This window comes from Phacochoerus africanus, chromosome 11 (genome assembly GCF_016906955.1).
Source record: "Phacochoerus africanus isolate WHEZ1 chromosome 11, ROS_Pafr_v1, whole genome shotgun sequence".
Taxonomy (NCBI): Eukaryota; Metazoa; Chordata; class Mammalia; order Artiodactyla; family Suidae; genus Phacochoerus; species Phacochoerus africanus.
The window spans coordinates 76,394,421-76,414,004 of record NC_062554.1 but is presented as its reverse complement, the minus strand read 5'-3'; the positions used below and the strand labels follow the sequence as shown (position 1 = coordinate 76,414,004).

The 19,584-nt window shown below is 38.2% G+C and overlaps 1 pseudogene; it reads left to right on the top strand.

Annotated features, from left to right (window-relative positions):
* Positions 1-15,137: 15,137 nt before the first annotated feature.
* LOC125112158 (EEF1A lysine methyltransferase 2-like) lies at positions 15,138-15,703 on the top strand (annotated as a pseudogene).
* Positions 15,704-19,584: the final 3,881 nt, after the last annotated feature.

Here is a 19,584-nt window from a genome sequence, read left to right as displayed (position 1 = left end):
AATAATTTATATTTCCTTTTTAAATTGCTAAAGATAAGTACTCTATTGTCTTTTTTCTGGAGCTTTAAGACACCTCCCTGTTTGTATAAGAGCTGGGTCCTGACTAATCTGGGGTGTCAGTACAGTGTTCAGGAAACTTTCATGGGTCCCCTGCACACCTCTCAGTGAGCGAGCCCTTGCAATGTGGCATACTGCCTGCAGGCCCTGGGAAGCAGAGTTACTGTTTGTAGCACATTTCCTATGGTTTTATGTTTATATATGTATTTGGGAAAATGACACCAGTCAGTCAGTCTTGAATGCCTTGTTTAGTTCCCTCAGTTTCTTGTGGAAATGTGGGTAAAGAATTATATATTCTATTGACAAGCTTCATAAGCTTCAAAATAAAACACTTCTTCCTTTTCTCTCTTTCTCTTTTTTTAATTTTATTTTTAAAATTATTTCCCCAATACAACTTTTTTTCCCCATTGTGCAGCATGGTGACCCAGTTACACATACATGTACACATTCTATTTTCTCACATTATCATGCTCCATCATGAGTGACTAGACATAGTTCCCAGTGCTTAACAGCAGGATTTCATTGCTAATCCATTCCAAAGGCAATAGTTTGCATCCATTAACTCCAAGTTCCCAATCCACCCCACTCCCTCCCCTTGGCAACCACAAGTCTATTCTCCAAGTCCATGATTTTCTTTTCTGTGGAAAGTTTCATTTGTGCCATGTATTAGATTCCAGGTAGAAGCGATATCATATGGTATTTGTCTTTCTCTTTCTGACTTACTTCATTCAGTATGAGAGTCTCTAGTTCCATCCACGTTGCTGCAAATGGCATTATTTTGTTCTTTTTTATGGCTTAGTAGTATTCCATTATGTATGTATGTATATATATATATATATACCACATCTTCCTAATCGAATCATCTGTCAATGGACATTTGGGTTGTCACATGTCTTGGCTATTGTGAATAGTGCTGCAATGAACATGTGGGTGCATGTGTTTTTTTAAGCAAAGTTTTGTCTGGATATATGCCCAAAAGTGGGATTGCTGGGTCATATGTTCAATTAATCCTTGACAAAGGAAGCAAGAACATAAAATGGTAAAAGGACAGTCTTTTCAGCAAGTATTGCTGGGAAACCTGGACAGCTGCTTGCATATCAATGAAATAAGAACACACCCTCACACCTTGCACAAAAATAAACTCAAAATGGCTGAAAGACTTAAATATAAGATAAGACACCATCCAACTCCTGGAAAAGAATTTAGGCAAAACATAATCTGACATCAATCATATAAATGTTTTCTCAGGTCAGTCTCCCAAAGCAACAGAAATAAAAGCAAAAATAAACCAATGGGACCCAATCAAATTGACAAGCTTTTGCACAGCAAAGGAAACCAAAAAGAAAACAAAAAGACATCTTACATAATGGGAGAGAATAGTTTCAAATGATGCGGATGACAAGGCTTAATCTTTAGAATATACAAGCAACTTATACAACTCAAGAGTAAAAAAGCCAATCAATCAATGGAAAAATGGGCAAAAGACCTGAATAGACATTTCTCCAAAAATATATATAAAAATGGCCAACAAGCACATGAAAAAATGCTTAGCATCCCTGATTATTCAAGAAATGCAAATCCAAACCACCAGGAGATACCACCTCACACCAGTCAGAATGGCCATCATTAATAAGTCTACCAATAACAAATGCTGGAGGGGACGTGAAGAAAAGGCAACCCTCTTGCACTGTTGGTGGGAATGTAAGCTAGTACAACCACTATGGAGAATAGTATGGAGGTACCTTAGAAATCTATACATAGAACTACCACATGACCCATCTCTCTTTTTTCTTTTCAGGGCTGCCCTCGTGGCATATGGAAGTACCCAGGCTAGGGACTGAATCAGAGCTGTAGCTGCCATCCCACACCACAGCCACAACAACATGGGATCTGAGCCACATCTGTGACCTATACCACAGCTCACAGCAATGCCAGATCCCTGACACACTGAACAAGGCCAGGAATCGCACCCACATCCTCATGGATCCTAGTTGGATTTGTTTCTGCTGTGCCACAATGGTAACTCCTTCTCCTTATTTTTTTTTCTTTCTTTTAAGAGTAACCAGTGATCCAGGTTCTGACCTATGGGTCACTCCAGAACATTTCTGAATGGTATTTTCACTGGCATAGAAATCAATTATTTTCTCAGTCCATTGAAGATATCTCTCTATATATTTTTTTCTGATAAGGAGTTATTTCATACTCTAATTGTACTCATTTGAAAATAGTGTCTGTTTGTCTCTGGCTGTTTTTATGATTGTCTCTTTATATTTGGTGTTCTGAAGTTTTCTGTGAGATGCATGAGTATGGCCTATGTAACATTTTTCATGCTTGGTTGTGCTAAATATGAGGATGATGCCTTTCATCAGTTTTAGGAAATTCATAGTCATTATCTTTTTGAAAATTACTTCTTCCACATCCTCTCCTTTTCATCTGTGAAGAGAATTCAGTATATTTTACTCTATTCACTGTATTATCCCTGTCTCTTTACATTCTTTGGTACATTACATTCATCTGTCTGTGTTCTTTCTCTACGAAATTTCTCTTAACCTACCAGCTAATTAATTCTTTTTTTAGCTGTGCCTAATCTATTGTTATACTCAGCAAGATCTCAATTTTAATTGTTAGAATTTTTAGCCTGAACATTTCTATTTTGCTATTTTTCAAATATGTTATGAATTTTTTTGTGTATTCCAGTTTTCTGTTGAAATTTTCAATCACATTCTTATCTTATTGAATGTAACCAATACAGTTATGTTAAAGTCTATTTAAAGGATGCCTATTAGTTCAGATATATGAACCAGTCTCAACGGGTCTCAATAATTATATTCTGCTAGTTCACATGCATATTTTTTCTGTTTCTGTTTTATCTCTGGTTGTGTTATTATTGCCTGGTTATCTTTGCATTCCAGACACCTTGTTTGAAGTATTGCTTGCAGAAATAGTTTGAGTCCTAGTTCATGCTATCTTCCTGTCTAAAATGTTTTTGTTTACTTCTCCCTTGTATCTGTGGCACTGCAATCTCTAGTCTGATATTACCTTAATTCAATTTCAGGATTTTATCAAACTTGTTGACTTGACATTGGACCATAGTCCATGTAGCAGAGAGTTTCTTTCTGGTTCATTCTTAATTCTCTGGTTAAGCTGTTTTGGGTCTGAACACAAGCACAGGATTGTACCAGATTCCTCACTTCTGGGCACTGCTTTATATTCTGTCCTCCTGGCCCCATATGGCTGACAAAAGTGCTGTTTGGTGACTGAGCATCCTCTTTAGGAATCAGCAGATACCGCCAGGAAAGCAGTTCCAAATGCTCATGTTTCTGCTTTTCCATCTTCTCCTGAATCTCGACTGGACTTTCCTCAATATTTTCTTATCTCTATGATGCCAACAATTTGTTTTTTTGTTTGTTTTAATTTTGTTCTTCTTTTCTAGATGTCATCTGAATGAGTGTTGGTTTGAATTATATGGCTTTCCATTAGTGGAAGTGGAAGTCTCATTATCTTTTTATTCATATAGATCTTACTGTTCATTTCATCTGCTATAGATAATATAAAATATGAATAATATAAATTGTGTTTTCCTATACTTGTTTCACATTGGCAACTTTTGTTTCCCCAATAAAACTAAGTTTTTGCGAGCTGGGGACATTTAATATATTTTTCCATAAACATGTCACTCTCTCCACCCAAAATTCTACCTCAGAGTTGAAATGTAAATAAACACAATTATATACTCACTAGCTTCATACTTTAAATTCTAGAGTCAATTAACATCAGAAATAATTGGTTTTATTCTTATTTAAAATAAATTATTATGGTAGAGGTTAATTAGATTTAAGAAAGTAATTCTCTCTTGTTGTTTGTTACTGTTATTTTTATTATTGATGTTCTTAGCTATTTTGTACATTGTAATCACCTTCTTCTCTTGCCCTTTGTCCATAACACACTTTTCTGGTATATTCACTTGATAAGTCATTTATCTTGGTCTATTTGCCTGCTCTGCTACTGTTTCTTTTTAGTGGGTCTGTTACCAAATTAAGTTGTACAGACCCAGCTCAGACCCTAACATGGCCAAGGCTCTCTGCCTCAGTGCGGGAGGGTTTTTTCCTATTTGAATCCTAGTAGGCCAATAACGAAACCAAAGCTTAGATCAACACAGAACAATATTTTCAGTGGTCAGGGAATGGAGAGGTAGGGACTAAGTTCACAGATCAGTTTCTTGCCCACCTGGTGAGAGTGATTTAAAGTGAAAACAAAAGGAACAAGAATAAGGCTAATGAAGGGGAGGCATATGCATTAGTCAACCTGGGAAGGAACCTGCTTTTTTGAGGGAGTGGGGTGCTACCCTGTTTTTATCTTTTTCGGCCCTTAATGCTTGGTCATGGTAGGTAGATGTGTCATTTAATATGCTAATGTAGTAAAATTAACATATAATGAGACTTAAAATCTGTTGGAGATCAGATTTGTTGCCATCTTGGTCCTAGCTGGTACCATCTGTTTATTTTGTTTGCAGATTTCTCTCTCATTTGTGGACCTTTTAACTTAAAGATTTATGATAACTTCTGCTAAAAGAGGGAGATGGGGGCATTTGTTGGGTTTGAAGCAAAGAACCGGAGCAATTCTAGCAACAGGTCTACTCTCATGCTGCTGGCAGAGCTGTGAAGCCCAACTCCTGGCCATTTCCTGAGTGATGGCCATTGCTCAACTGGACCTGACAATACCTAAGGACACATGGAGCACATTGGCCCAAACTGATCCTCTCTTTGGAGACTTAGGACGTAGGTCCTAATCCATTTTGTTAAGTGATAGAATTGAAAACTACATAGCAGACATGCATTCTTCTTTCTCTGAGGGAATCTTAGTCATCAAAGCTAGAGTCAGGAGATCTTGGCATGATCATGATGGTGGTATTCTGGGTTATTGCCTAGAATAATAGTATTTGTGAAAAGGACATTTTGATCAGAGATTAGAGCAAATTAGTAAAGTTCCTGAAAACCATCATGTGCTAATAATCTTTAACCCACAGGCAATTGTGCTCAGTGTGCCTAATCTTTAGCTTACAGGTGATTGTGTTTAGGGTGTAATTAAGCCAGGGAGGAGGACAAGGAAGGACTCTAAGCTGTTCAGTTTTAAAGTATTCATTTCCAAAAGAAGCATAAGGAATATAACTATTCTCTTAGGTGAATAAGATGCCTATATTATAATGTGTATCTCTTGAGAGGGAACCAGCATCCTTCCCCAAGTCTGTTTCTTGACTATTCCTCCCTTGTCTTTGCATCCCCTTCCTTCCCTGATCAGCAAATTTCTGAACCTGTCCCTTGGAACTGAGAGAAGGTCATGGTGGCTGAATGAGGTCCATTTCCTAAAAAAAAGAAATGGGGGACACAGAAAGGCTTTTGTGCCCAGGAGCCCCAATGGGCCCTGCTTGGTTACTGCATGTCTATGGTCTATGTAGATATAAAAAGTCAATCTGCAGAGAAGGGGTAAGAAAAACAGGACAGATTCCATGAAATGAGCAAAGATGGACCCCTCCTCCACCCATTTGCTTTCTGTGCTTGTTTTTGTTAACTATGACACCTAAAGAACAAGGCATTTTGAGATTTTTTTTTGTAATCTTTCCATTAAATTACCTCCCCCTTCCTTTTTGTTTTATTTTGTTTTGACAAAGCTAAAACCCATGGATTCTGTTTCTTGTAATTTAAATAAGTTTAACCAGTAAAGACCATTTCATGAATCACTTTTTGGTCATTTGATTTATTTTTTATCTCTATCTGCATAAATAATTGTTAGTTTATCCTGTCTCCTTTTTAATCACCAATTTTAATTTATGTGAGATTTAAGGAACTTGGAATTATAGTACACAGAAAATCATTTCATAAGTTTCTATAACACAATAGGTTAGAGTACTTAATGAATAAGTGAAACTTTGAACTAAGGGTAAAAAATAAAATTCTTGAGTTAACAACTCACTGGGTTTCAAAAAATCCTTTCCAGATAGACTTTATTATGATATTTTTTCCTAAGGTAAACTGTTAGGTAGAGGTTCACATAAGGCAATCAAATGCCTTTGAAAAATCTCAAGTAAAAGAAGCATCATATATCTATCCAGTTCTTGATTCATGTTTCATTGTTTGTGATTAACACATTAGGAACAAAGTCACAGAGTTCATAATGATCATCTTAAGAAAGCACTTTTCAGAATATCCCATTAAGGGATTTTAGATATCTCTTTAAAGCTGAGTTTTCCTATGACTTATGAAAATGTACTAAAAAAATAGTAAAATGTTGTGAGATTTTAGTTTATTTTAAATGAGTACAGAATAAATCTGCAGTGCTTTTTAAAACATCCTTCTTGGAAACCTTAGGATTCATGTAGCAACTTTTGATGCCTAGGAAAAAAGATGAAAATTTTATGCTTGTAAGTAGTAATTCAGTAAGTGAATTCTTTTTCCTTATTTATTTCTAAAACCAATGGTAATTAAGTATCAATGGACAAGGGAAATTTAACTTCAAAATTTTTCATAAGTAAAAATTTACATAGGTACAGTCTCTTCTTGAATTTGCCAAAACCATGAGTTAGCAGAAAAGTAATTTAATATATACTTGAGAAGACAAAGCATAAACACAGGAAACAATTATAACAAAAGTGGTATTTATTATGCATTCATAATCACATGCTCTTATGGCAAATACTAAACTGCACCCAGTGGGCTGAGAACACAGGAAGAGTTAATGTTGGGAATACAATGAAGGCCATGAAGAGCTGGGGGTGAGGAAAAGGACGATCATTGTGGCCTGGGGGGTTTCAAAGGGAAAATTCCTGGGATGAGGGGAATTAGGAAATAGGCCTGGTGTGTTTCCTTCCAGGGATACAATATGATCAGACACTTTAACCATTTGAAAAGTTAAAATAATAGCAAATAAAACACAAAGTATCAGTGGATTTCAAAAAAGTATAAATTGGGAAAATCAATACCTAGGATGGGACTAGACTGTGGAGAGAATGGTGCTGTAAAGAATTTGAATGTAGATTTCATAAACATAGATTTTATAAATGTAGATTTCTTAAATGTAGATTTCATAAATGTAGGTTTCATAAAGGATTTCATGGAAACTACAGTGTCTCCTGAGATGACCACCAGGGGAGTGTTGCAGGACTTTTGTACAGAGAGATGGGACACCAAGGCTTATTCCCAGTAAGTAGTGTTTATTTGTGCCGGCACTGGCTCAGCAGATTCATATCCAAAGACTGAGCCCTGAATGCAGCAGGTATTACTTTATATACCTCTGCTTGTCTTTCTGCTACATTTTGGCCCCTTTGTCCCCCTTATAAAGTAACATACATTCTGTAAATTCTGATTGGATAGTTGAGTTACATAGTTGCACCTGCGCACATGGATACCAATTATGCCATACTGCCACAGAGCTGTGCATGTGCACATAGATGCTAGTGGGGCACATTGCCTTCCCTTTGTTCTGGGAGGGCCCCTCTCCCCCAAATCCAGGAGTATTTAGAGATCTTAGTGTTGTCTGGTGGCTGTCTGGTGAGAATGCCGAACTCTAACCACTTGATATAGGTCCCCAGACCTTTGTCACTTTGGAAAAAGAATTCAGCAAAGAGACTGAGGGTAGTGAGGCAATTAGTGTTTATTTAAAGAGAGAAGAGAGAGAGGATAGGTGTGGAGAAAATACAGGCACAGGCAGTAGGTGTGGGGGTGGGGGTGGAGGGAGAGAAAGACCCGAGACACAGAGAGAAAAAGAGAGGAAGAGAGCAACATGTGCTTTGGAAGTCCTTTAAATCACTTCTGTGGGGGCAGACCTTCTGGGCTTCCTCCGCCCAATCATCTTGCTTCATCTGGCTTTGGCCTGACTCAGGACCCTGATCTCAGGATGGATTTTAGCACTAGGGTCTCTGGGAAGTTGACAGGATGTGCTATGGTCTGGTGCCCCTCCATTCTCTGAACCCTGAGAAATGTTTCTTTGGGTGTGTAGTTCCAGAGGTCTCCTTGACCTTGAGAATGAGAAATAGATGATCTCTTATCTTTGATCCAACAGGATACAGCTTTTATCTTCAAGTTATCTGTCCACAGGGAACAGATTGTTGTCGCTCAGCCTGGGACCCATCTATCTTCTGCTTCACTGGTGCTAGGTTAAGAGTGGGCAAAAGCAAATTGTGATCTGGTGTTGTAATAGGTGTCCTCTAATCATATTTTCCTGGGCAGCTTGTACTGTAGTCCACATTCCTGTCTTCTCCTGCTCTTCTTACTGCTGTGGTCATTATTATCATTTGAGGGAGACTTAGGTTTGCAGAACATGCCCTGTCTTCCAAGTGAGAAGAATGGATTGGAAAGTAGCACTCCCACCAGACTTACACTGCAACTTGGTAATAAAGCTCAGAAGGTGGGAGGAGAAGAAGGCGGATTAAGATTCCTTTCCCAACTGCTTGGCTGGGCCAGTTCTCAACACCCATAGCATACCATGATTCCTTGTAGAGTTTTGTTATGTATAGAGGCTGCTCTTTACCCCTGAAATTCTGATTAGGTAGCTCTGGCAGGGGAAAAGAGATGACCATCAGCATTGAAACAGACACTCCACAGGCAGTTGTTTTGAGTAGCCAAAGACTTATGTGTTAAGTTCAGGGCTATAGAGAAATACACACTCAAAATAGGGTTATTTTTTCAACAGCTGTCTGTTATTTGCCCTTTTTTGAATTTAGATCCTTCTCTTTTTTTACACTTTCCATTAAGGTTCAATTGTAAATCTGGTAGATTTCAACCATTTATACTTTGAGCTCTTAACAGTGTGCCTCAAACAGTTATTCCCAATAAGAATTTTTAAATGTTGAATGCATCCATCAAATCTGACATTAATATGGATAGATATTCTTGCCTTCAATTTAAAGTTAGCAAGCCTGAAAGCTTGAAACTCACTTAAATTACTCATATAATTACCAGAAAAAATAGCCCTCAGGATTTTGTGTAGAGGTGAATTTAGTATTGGTTTATGTATGAATTTAGATATTGGTTTATGTATTTCAACTAATAGACCTTGATCAAGCAAAATTATGACAGCTTCTGTCATCTCACCCTTACAGGCTACTTAAGGGAAGTTGGAAAGTCACTCCAAACAAACTTTAATCCATAATTTGTCTTAGGCCAGCTCTAAAGAAAAGGTGCTCCAGACAGATATATCAAGTGTTTGTTGACTGCCTTCTTCAACCATCCCCTTTTTAATTATCACATCATAATATACAAAGACAGTTTTGCAGTTCTGAAGCAAATAAATATAACTCGAGCACCTCTAATGGAATGCAAATAAGTATAGACATGGTCCCATTGACCCTCTAGTCCCCTTGTTTATAAATAAACTTTGATTCTCTTTATAGGCGTTCAACCTCATGCTCTGGAAAATAACTGGATCATTACTCCCTTTGCCTCTGTGTGGAAAATCTAATGAGAAAACTCAATAATACTTTAAATATGGTCTTCATTAGGCTTGCAAGTCAGCACCTAATATGGGGAAAGTCGGTGTCATCATAATCTATCTGTAAGATGAAAATGATGTTAAAAAGTCTTCAAAAAAGGTGATCCATATTCTCTGAAGAGAACATGAACATTGTTATTGAGGGTGCTGGGTCATCATTGGTGTTAATTTCTTCTATAATTTTTGGTTAAATTGGTCATTGTTATGCTAAATTGAATTTAGCTTTACAGATTTGTAAGGCAATTACTACTAGGGTAGTTTTTAGAAATGTACAAGAGAAGTCATCAAGGGGGGCAATCATATCATTTGGGGACAATCACACATTTAGCCCAGGACACGGTGTTCTGCCACTATTTTTGAGATGAGGACATGTGCTTTGAAAAGCACAAAATTGTGTATTTTTTAGCTCTTCACAATTGTCCTAATGTGTGCTTGTGTTTGTAGGTATTTTTATTATTAAGTGAAGTAGATAAAAGCTATAGGTCTTTCTGCCCCCAGTTTTCCTGCTAGGTTACAATGAAAGCCAGTTCTTTACCAAATTTTGTCACAGTACAGACATTTACTATTACTAAGGCTAATAACAGGCCCCAAAGCAAAAAATCAACATTTTCTGCCAGCTCTCTGAATTTACGTTCTATGTCCCTTTAAGGACTTCCTTAAACACAGTTGCTGAGAGGTCCGCTCCAATGGAAAATAGTGGTAATTTAGGCATGCTGAAGTCAGCTTCTGATTGGCTCAGGAAAAAGACCCTTCATTAAAGGGTGGACTCAGGACCAAAGAGAACTGAAGACCTAGAGAATTACTCCTAAGGTATTAGGCTGGTGGACTCTTCGGTTTCTTATGCCACCATCATGCAATGGTGAAAGTATCAGTATAATTTAGCCCATATACCTTAAACACAGTTTATTTAACCAATGAAACACCAGTTCTCACATTTACACTGATTTATAGACATGGTAATGAGAACCAATAGGAGTATCAGGAGCACTTGATGGAATTGGGTTAGGACTTCTGATAAGGGCATTTCAAATGTTTGTTAACTACCTCTGGTTTGTGTATGTGTGATAAGAACACCTCGAAGGTCAACTGACGGTCCTCAAACACGTAGTATACTCATTCACAAATATATCATGCCATTTCTGCTGGAGTAGTTTCAAGTAAGTTACATCCAGTATATGAACATGATAAGAGAGTTTTAGCAGGCAGGATTTAAAGTTGCTTTTAGATAAATATGTAATTTCAGCTTTTACGTTAAAACTTTTCCTCCTCTGTTGGAACCATCTGCAGGACACTCACCATGGTACAACCATGCCCAGTACAGTTTGCCTATTCTCTTTATCTAACAGAAGCTATAGATTATCCTGCTAGTGTTGTTCATTTTCTTTTTTTCTTTTTTTTTTTTATTTTCCCACTGTACAGCAAGGGGGTCAGGTTATCCTTACATGTATACATTACAATTACATTTTTCCCCCAGCCTTTCTCCTGTTGCAACATGAGTATCTAGACAAAGTTCTCAATGCTATTCAGCAGGATCTCCTTGTCAATCTATTCTAAGTTGTGTCTGATAAGCCCAAGCTCCCGATCCCTCCCACTCCCTCCCCCTCCCATCAGGCAGCCGCAAGTCTCTTCTCCAAGTCCATGATTTTCTTTTCTAAGGAGATGTTCATTTGTGCTGGATATTAGATTCCAGTTATAAGTGACATCATATGCTATTTGTCTTTCTCTTTCTGGCTCATTTCACTCAGTATGAGATTCTCTAGCTCCATCCATGTTGCTGCAAATGGCATTATGTCATTCTTTTTTATGGCTGAGTAGTATTCCATTGTGTATATATACCACCTCTTCCGAATCCAATCCTCTGTCGATGGGCATTTGGGTTGTTTCCATGTCTTGGCTATTGTGAATAGAGCTGCAATGAATATGCGGGTGCCCGTGTCTCTTTTAAGTAGAGTTTTGTCCAGATAGATGCCCAAGAGTGGGATTGTGGGGTCATATGGAAGTTCTATGGATAGATTTCTAAGGTATCTCCAAACTGTTCTCCATAGTGGCTGTACCAGTTGACATTCCCACCAACAGTGTAGGAGGGTTCCCTTTTCTCCACACCCCCTCCAGCACTTGTTATTTGTGGATTTATTAATGATGGCCATTCTGACTGGTGTGAGGTGGTATCTTGTGGTAGTTTTGATTTGCATTTCTCTTATAACCAGCGATGTTGAGCATTTTTTCATGTGTTTGCTGGCCATCTGTATATCTTCTTTGGAGAAATGTCTATTCAGGTCTTTTGCCCATTTTTCCATTGCTTGATTGGCTTTTTTGCTGTTGGGTTGTATAAGTTGTTTATATATTCTAGAGATTAAGCCCTTGTCGGTTGCATCATTTGAAACTATTTTATCTTAACTTGCCTGAGCTATGGACTGAAAGTTTGTGTCCCTTCAAAATTCATCTATTGAAATCCTAACCTTCAAAGTGATAGTTTTAGATGATAGGAGATGAATGCCCTTATAAAAGAGACCAGGGAGAGCTTGCTTGCCCCTTCTGCCACGTGAGGGCACAGTGAGGAGACAGCCATTACAGAGGCAGCAGCCCCTCACTCAACACTGAATCTGCTGGCACCATGATCTTAGAATCCAGCCTCCAGAACTGAGAGAAATAAATTTCCATTGTTTATAGGCTTCCTAGTCGGTGGTGCTTTGTTATAGCAGCCCAAAAGGACTCAGACACCAAGAGCTTTACTTGGTGTTCTGTCACCTAAAATATCATGGGTTTTGTGTTTCCAGATCATCAATAAAATCTGTAAAGGAAGATTTCCCTCTATAATCAGAAGCCTTGTCAGAGACCTGATCTGGAATAGGCTATGAACTCCTTATTCTTCACCTGTTAGGAGGGCTTTGGAGGCACTGGACTAAAGTAGATCAATTCACTACTAATCACTAATAATTGGTCAGTCTTTTGGACCCAGGCTAATGCTTCCTGGAATCAAGGCAAGTGCTTGCCCAATCCCTTGGCCAAACTACCATATTGCTGTTGAGTTCTGTTTCGATTTCAAACTGCAGCCTACCAAGCAGTTTTTCTTTTAAAGATCACAGTTTCTATGGTCTCTAAAGTATTTACCCAGAACAATATGAACAGAGGTATGAAAGGCAGGTGAGTGGAAAAAGAGTCTGGTAACTAGGAAGCCACCCAGTCCACATACCCGCCTCCCCATGACTCTCCCGGGGATGCCTAACTCTTCTCAGCTCCTCTTGCTCCCTCTGTAACCAGCTCCTCCCCAAGCTGGGAGGGTTTCCTCAGCACCATTTCTATGTACAGACAATAAAGAGTGCACCAGAATTTATAAAGACATTTCTAATTTGAAGAACCTCTTTTACAGGAACAAGACAATTACTGATTTCAGAAAGTACTCTATGAAAATGAAACATGAAACAAACTTGCAATAATTTAGCTAATTTTCCCGAATTCCCCAATAGGGTTGCAATTCAAGCCCACTTAATGAATATCTCAAAATATTATGTAAAAACAATCTGTGTTTGTAACCTGAGCAGTTTTTTGTTTGTTCGTTCATTTGTTTTTTGCTGTGTCAGAAAGTAATAGGTTTTCTTGGAAAAGTTGCCTCATCTCGCCTTAATTTTTATTAATTATTTTATTCCAATTTTTTATCATAAATGTGATAGAATGCCATGTTATATGGATATAGTGGTCTGTTTCTATCTGCATTCAGCAACTTTTTAAAACTATTATTATTTAATTATTTTATGGTTATAAAGGAATATATACTCTGAGCACAGTATTTAGGAAAAGTAGAAAGCACAAAGAGGAATATAAAATTATCACAGAATGGTTAACCTTTAGTGTATTTCCTGATAACCAATTTTTTCTATGCATATCTGTTTATTAAATTAATTATCCATTAACTTAGACTTATAATCTAATTTATCATGTATTTATTAAATTTATTAAGTTGTTTGAGATGTTGAGAGGTGCCTCTCAGCTATTACTCAGGTGTTCAGACAAATTCTCTACTACCCAGCAGTCTCAGTGATAGTGTTGAGAAGCTCAAGCAGATCCATCGTATCTATGAGTGAAACTGAGCTGGGAGAAAGTGGCAGCTACAGGAAACAAATGAGTGGCGAGCAGCAGTTCAGAGAGCAGGGTGAATAGGCAATCATAGACAGGCAATCAGAGGAATCATAGGCATTCCTCTCCACCACAAACTGGAATCCTCAGGAATCTTGAGGAGGGAAGAGAACTTCTTCCCACATGGGAAACTGGAAGACTTGGAGAAATTATACTTAGTCAGTAGTCCACAGCATTCAATAGTCTTGTCTCTTCTCTCCATGGCATTCAATAGTCTTTAAGAGCTTAATTTTATGCTATTATAATTATAATAATGACATAAAATCCCATTATTATAATTATAATGGCATAACATCCCCCTGTATGAATGTTCCATAATTTATTTAACCATTTTTTAATTGTTGGACTTTATCCTTATGCAGTGATTTTTAACTAAGAACAACCATGCCATGACTGATATGTTTAACAAATCAATCTCAATTTTTTTGTCATATATTTGTGACAGAAATGCTAAGAGGCCTATCATTATCAACTCATTTTTTCCTGCTTAGAAACAGAAACCTGATTGTTTTTTGGGGGAGAGTTTGTTATGTATGCTTCTTTCCCTCACAGTTAGATGAATTAGTGTACTATGTTAATTGACCCCCCAATATTAAATCACCTTATATTCCTGGATGAAATTCTACTTAGTCATGAAGGGTAATTTTTCAAAGCATAGTTGAATTCAATTTGCCTGATTTTTCATTGAGAACTTTGAATCTCTGGGTAATTCAGATATCCCCTGAGACTTCCCTCATTCTTGAAATCTGGGTGGGATAACCTTGAATTCTCTAATAGTACAGCCAGGGAGAGTCTAAAACTCTCTCTAAAATTTCTGCTTTTAGCTAAGGGTCTTCATCTTTCTTGATCTCTTACTTCCTTGACTAATTCTTCTGTCTTCATCATTTGGACCCCAAGGAGAAACTCATCTCCCTTTCAGTTTGCACAGCAGAATTCCATCACATGAAGCACGGATGAATCCAGAGGATGTCACTGAAGATTTTTGTGATGTTGGGGGGAGATGGTCCTGGAGGAGGGGTGATTTCTCACAGGCACAGATTCCACCATCTCTTTCTTTTTTTCTCTTTCTTTCTTTCGTTCTTTCTTTCATTCTTTCCTTTGTTCTTTCTTTTGTTCTTTCTTTCTTTTTCCTTTCTGCTGCACCACAACAGGATCTCTGGTCCCTCCCAACCTGTTCTGTTTGCAAGGGAAAAAGAAAAGACTCTGGCTATCTCAAAAAGGCACAGCAGAGAGTATGGTAGGAAAGATAAGTGTGCAGCCACTGGGTAAATCACAGAGTATGTGGAGAAGCCAACAATCAGACTCTAGGAAGGAAAGTGCCCAGTACAGCTCTCGGGTTGCCAGTATCAGCACCTCCAAGCTTCCTTAAGACAGAGCCACGGGGATGGCAGCAATGGGGTGTTGGAGCCACAGTTCAGTGCCCAGGAGCAGGCAGTGCCAGAAGGGGATGTCTTTGCCCCATCATGCTGGGGACCTGCGAACACTGGGATGCTATCTATGAGCAAGAACTGCAAACTTTCCAAGAATATAGAGATACAGGAGAAATCTGGTTTGGATAAGAGAGTCTGACTCGACTGATAAGGTGCATGCAGAAACACAAAATTCCATTGGATGCTTCAGGCTTGATATTGGAACTGGAAGTTGTATTTTCCTGGTTGAACTTCTCAAACTCCAGACATCTGTATGTATAAAAGGAAGATGACTTTTTACACTTCCAGTAGGACATATATCCCTTTTCTTGGGCAAAATTTGGTTTCTCTAGTATTACTGGAATTGATTACTTTCCATCTGCAACACAGTTTTCTAGAAGTATTATAAAGAAGAAGGTTTATCTAACATTAAGCTGAAGGTAGAAGACTTTTTGAATCCTTCCACAAAGCTGTCTGGATTTCATATTTGTATTGACAAAGGGACTTTAGATGCCATAAACCTTAATCCTGACAATGCAATTGAGAAGAGGAAGCAATATGTGAAATCTCTCTCCAGGGTGTTGAAACTGAAAGACTTTTTTCCTAATAATCTCATGTAATTGGACCAAGGAAAAGTTGCTAAATGAATTCAGTGCAGGATGTGAACTTTTTGAAGAACTGCCAACACCTAAGTTCAGCTTTTGAGGCAGATCTGGAAAGAGTATAGCAGCATTGGTTTTCCAAAATATGAGACTTTTCTTTGGACAAATTCAGTTAGCTTTTTTTAAGAAGCTCCACAGTGGGTTCTAGAAGTCAACCAAGAATAATTTAAAATTTTCTCTTGTATTTTAGATGTAAATTTTTTCTTTCTGATTAAAAAAATCATCCTGTAACTGCTGAACAGCTAAAAACTTTAAAGTAGTAAATTAATTTAGAGGGAAAAAAGGGGGGCCTGACTCTGGGATGTCTGGCTCTGACTGCACTCTGCTCAACTTTCTGCTTACCTTCCTGGAATCTTCTGCTCCTATGACCTGGAATGGGTATTGTAATTGACAGTATTACCAGGACATGATACTCCCCCTTATGTCTTCCTTGCAGGGACAGGTCAAGTGCTTACGCACCTGAAGACCGGCTTGCCAAGAGAACTGCTCGCTGAGCAATCAGCTGTGTCTCTTGGTTGAAAAGTCATGCTGAAGAGCCATGACTGACACTGTAGCACATCACAGTCCATTGAGTCCCATCTTTCTTTGCTTCATTTCCCATTATTTCCTGATCTTCATCTTTCTGACCTGACCTTGTACCTCAGGCTCTGCTTTGAACAGCATTCCAAATAAGACCTCAGTCAACTCCTCAACTCTGACCCCTTCTTTTCCTACTTATGAAGATAAGTTCTCTCTGAGAGGACTCCTTAGCTTTCACCTTCCCACACATCTTCAAACAGACCTAAGTCAGGTGACCCCATGATGGATAGTCTTGTCTAGGTTTGGGCCAAGTAAGAGTTCATTCCTAAGAGAGCTGAGATTCAAAATGAAATAATGGCCATGAAAAGCCCTTACAATAATTATATACAAAGAAAAGTCAATAATAGATGAGAAATAAAAACAAAGTGTTATGTAAAACACCTAAGCAGAAAAAAGTCCCTTAATCTTATTGGATCTAGCTCAAAGGTGGTTTAGATTTTTAATACATTCCGTTAAGATAAAGAAGTTCCAATGGTGCTATAAACTTTCCCCTAAGATAGAATTTCATTAATTTTAATTAAATTTTCTTCAGATGTCCTGGGACTTTTGATGTTTTCTATTAATTACATTCCACCAGTAATTTCTAGACACCATCACCACTGAAAGCATTTTAAATATTTGGATTATATTTGGAAAATACAAAAGCAGAGGCTTTGGGGACAATGGGATGCACCAGCTCAGATTCTGGATGCATCTGTTGTAGTAAACAGTTCCTGTGTGCCACAAATCATCCTATCTCAGGATCCCACGGATCATTTTCTCTCTCTGGCCTCAGTGGTTCCTCTGGAGGCTCCCTTAGCCCACAGACATGACCCAGGCATCAGAAGATTATTTCTAGGAGAAACCCCCTTCCCCCAAGGTAAATAAGCCTAGCGTCCTTCATTTAGAGTATTGTCTCCTCAGAGGGTTCAAGAGTGGTAACTAGCTCCATCACACAGCCACGACCGGGCATTCCACCTTCTCTGTCTTAGTCTCAGTCTTCTTGACCCATCGTTGCTGTTTCCTGACATCACCTCCTCAAAAAAATACCTGTACCCATTCCCCTGCCTCAGGCTCTACTTGTGTAGGAACCCAAACTTATACATATGGGAACAAGCAGAGCTGAGCAATTTCCTGAATTTTTATGGAGTTATGGAGGATTAAACATTTTTTAACTAAAAATCAGAAATCCATAAAAAAAGACAGCTACAATTGGAGATCTAGAGAGTATCTCTTATTAGTGGTGTGGGTGTGAGAAATTCTTAGAGCCCACAGATTGGGTTGAACCAGAAAATTATAATGATGGTGAAGTATTTGGGTTTAATATCAGTTGTTGAATTGCAGACAAGCCTTGCCTAAGACTAAGAGGTTTTGCTCCCTCAAAGCCAATGGCAGCATTTGCAGGGATGGATAACTACTGTGTGTTTGTAGCTTTGGAGGATTATAGCCAAGAAGAGAAGAAAGTATTTTAGTAGCTATTTCTTGGCTTGAAGAGCTTGAATATAGACAAAAAGAGGCTATAATATGGAAAATAGGGTGGATACATTTGAACTTTAATCTGGAAAAAACTGTGATTTGTGATCAGTAAAGCATGAATTCTGTAGAAAAACTGATACATGCAGATAAGTGTTAACAATGACATTGTAAACAAGAGATTTACAGGGCAGATTTAGAGATTTCTTCTGTCCTAGGGTCTGGTCAATCATGCTTGGAACATTGTTCTTTGTTCTGGGTGCTTCTTGAACCATAAAACCTCTAAGCTAGCTGCTATCCAATGATGACAGGACATGATGAGAGGCTATAGAAAAATATCAAATAGGATTGTATCACCTGCATGTCATCCAAACCCCATGCTCCCATCCTTGACATGTGGCTTTGGTTTCCCTGACCATAAAAATGGCTTCTCCATCTCTAGACACTGTGACTGCATTTCAGGCTGGAAAAAGTTATGAGTGGTAGAGAGAAAAGGTGCAGGCCAGTTCAATCTGTTCTGCTTCAAATAGGAAAAACATTTTTCTCTTGTACTTACCCCGTAGGTATTTGCTTAAATTTCATTGGCCATGACTATTGGAAAGATTTGTCTGCAAATCCTAACTGCACAGCCGGAATTAAGTATGAAGACTGGAGTTCCCACTGTGGCACAGTGGAAACGAATCCGCCTTGGAACCATGAGGTTGAGGGTTTGATCCCTGGCCTCACTCAGTGGGTTAACGATCCGGCGTTGCCATGAGCTGTGGTGTAAGTCGCAGAGGTGGCTCGGATCCAGCGTTGCTGTGGCTGTGGCGTTGGCCAGCCGCTGCAGCTCCGATTAGACCTCTAGCCTGGGAAACTCTACATGCTGTGGATGTGGCCCTAAAAAAAAAAAAAAAAAAAAAAAAAAAAAAAGACAAAAAAAATCTGAAGAATTTATTATTAGTTCTGGCTCAATCTGCACAACTGAGGAAAGAAATATTTTTAACTGGGCTCATTGTTGTCCTATACAAAGTCAGAGTGAGGAAAAGGGAGAGGGCTTACTGGTTTGGCAGCTTCCAGTAACTGTCACAATGAGAAACCAGTGAGATATTTAATTTAAAAAGACAAGAACAAGAGAAATTGATATTTCAAAGTATCACAAGCAATCCAGGCTTATGTGGATAGCTTTTTTCACCAGGTCCCTTTTGCCTGTCATTTGCTTTCGGACTTCTCTTTATGCTTCAATTTCTGCCCCTGGCTCTAGGAAAGAAAAACAGAATAAGATGGAAATGAAAGGAGAATACATGCAAAAATAATTTTCTGAAAGATGTTTCCCTAACCCCACCTAGATGTGTCTGTTTTGGGATCATTTTTTGTTTATACTCTTGATCATCCAATAGAAGACTTGGCTATAATTTCTTGAGCATCTGTTATAAGATCCAGGTATAACTGCTCGTATTTCGTATATTAGGAAATTAAGATTTGCAGAGAATGAGTCCCTTGATGACACAAGAAGTACATAGTGAGTCTGGGATTTGAGGTAACATCTGAACTATTTCAAACATTTCAGAAGTGCCCACATTGCCCTCATGCCTAAGCTCTGAGCTGAGCATTTTAGACTGCTTGAAAGCTATGACTTTACTACTATGCCAAAGAACATTTCTAGAAGAACACGTGCTTCTTAACTTGTGGTCCTTGTATTAATTTCATTGCCTAATTTAAAAAAACCATGAAAATTTATTGCCTGTGATATTTCCTAAAAATTATTTAAAATGATAAAACTATAGAGGTGAATGACATAACACATTTCTTTCCTTTTTATATGAATT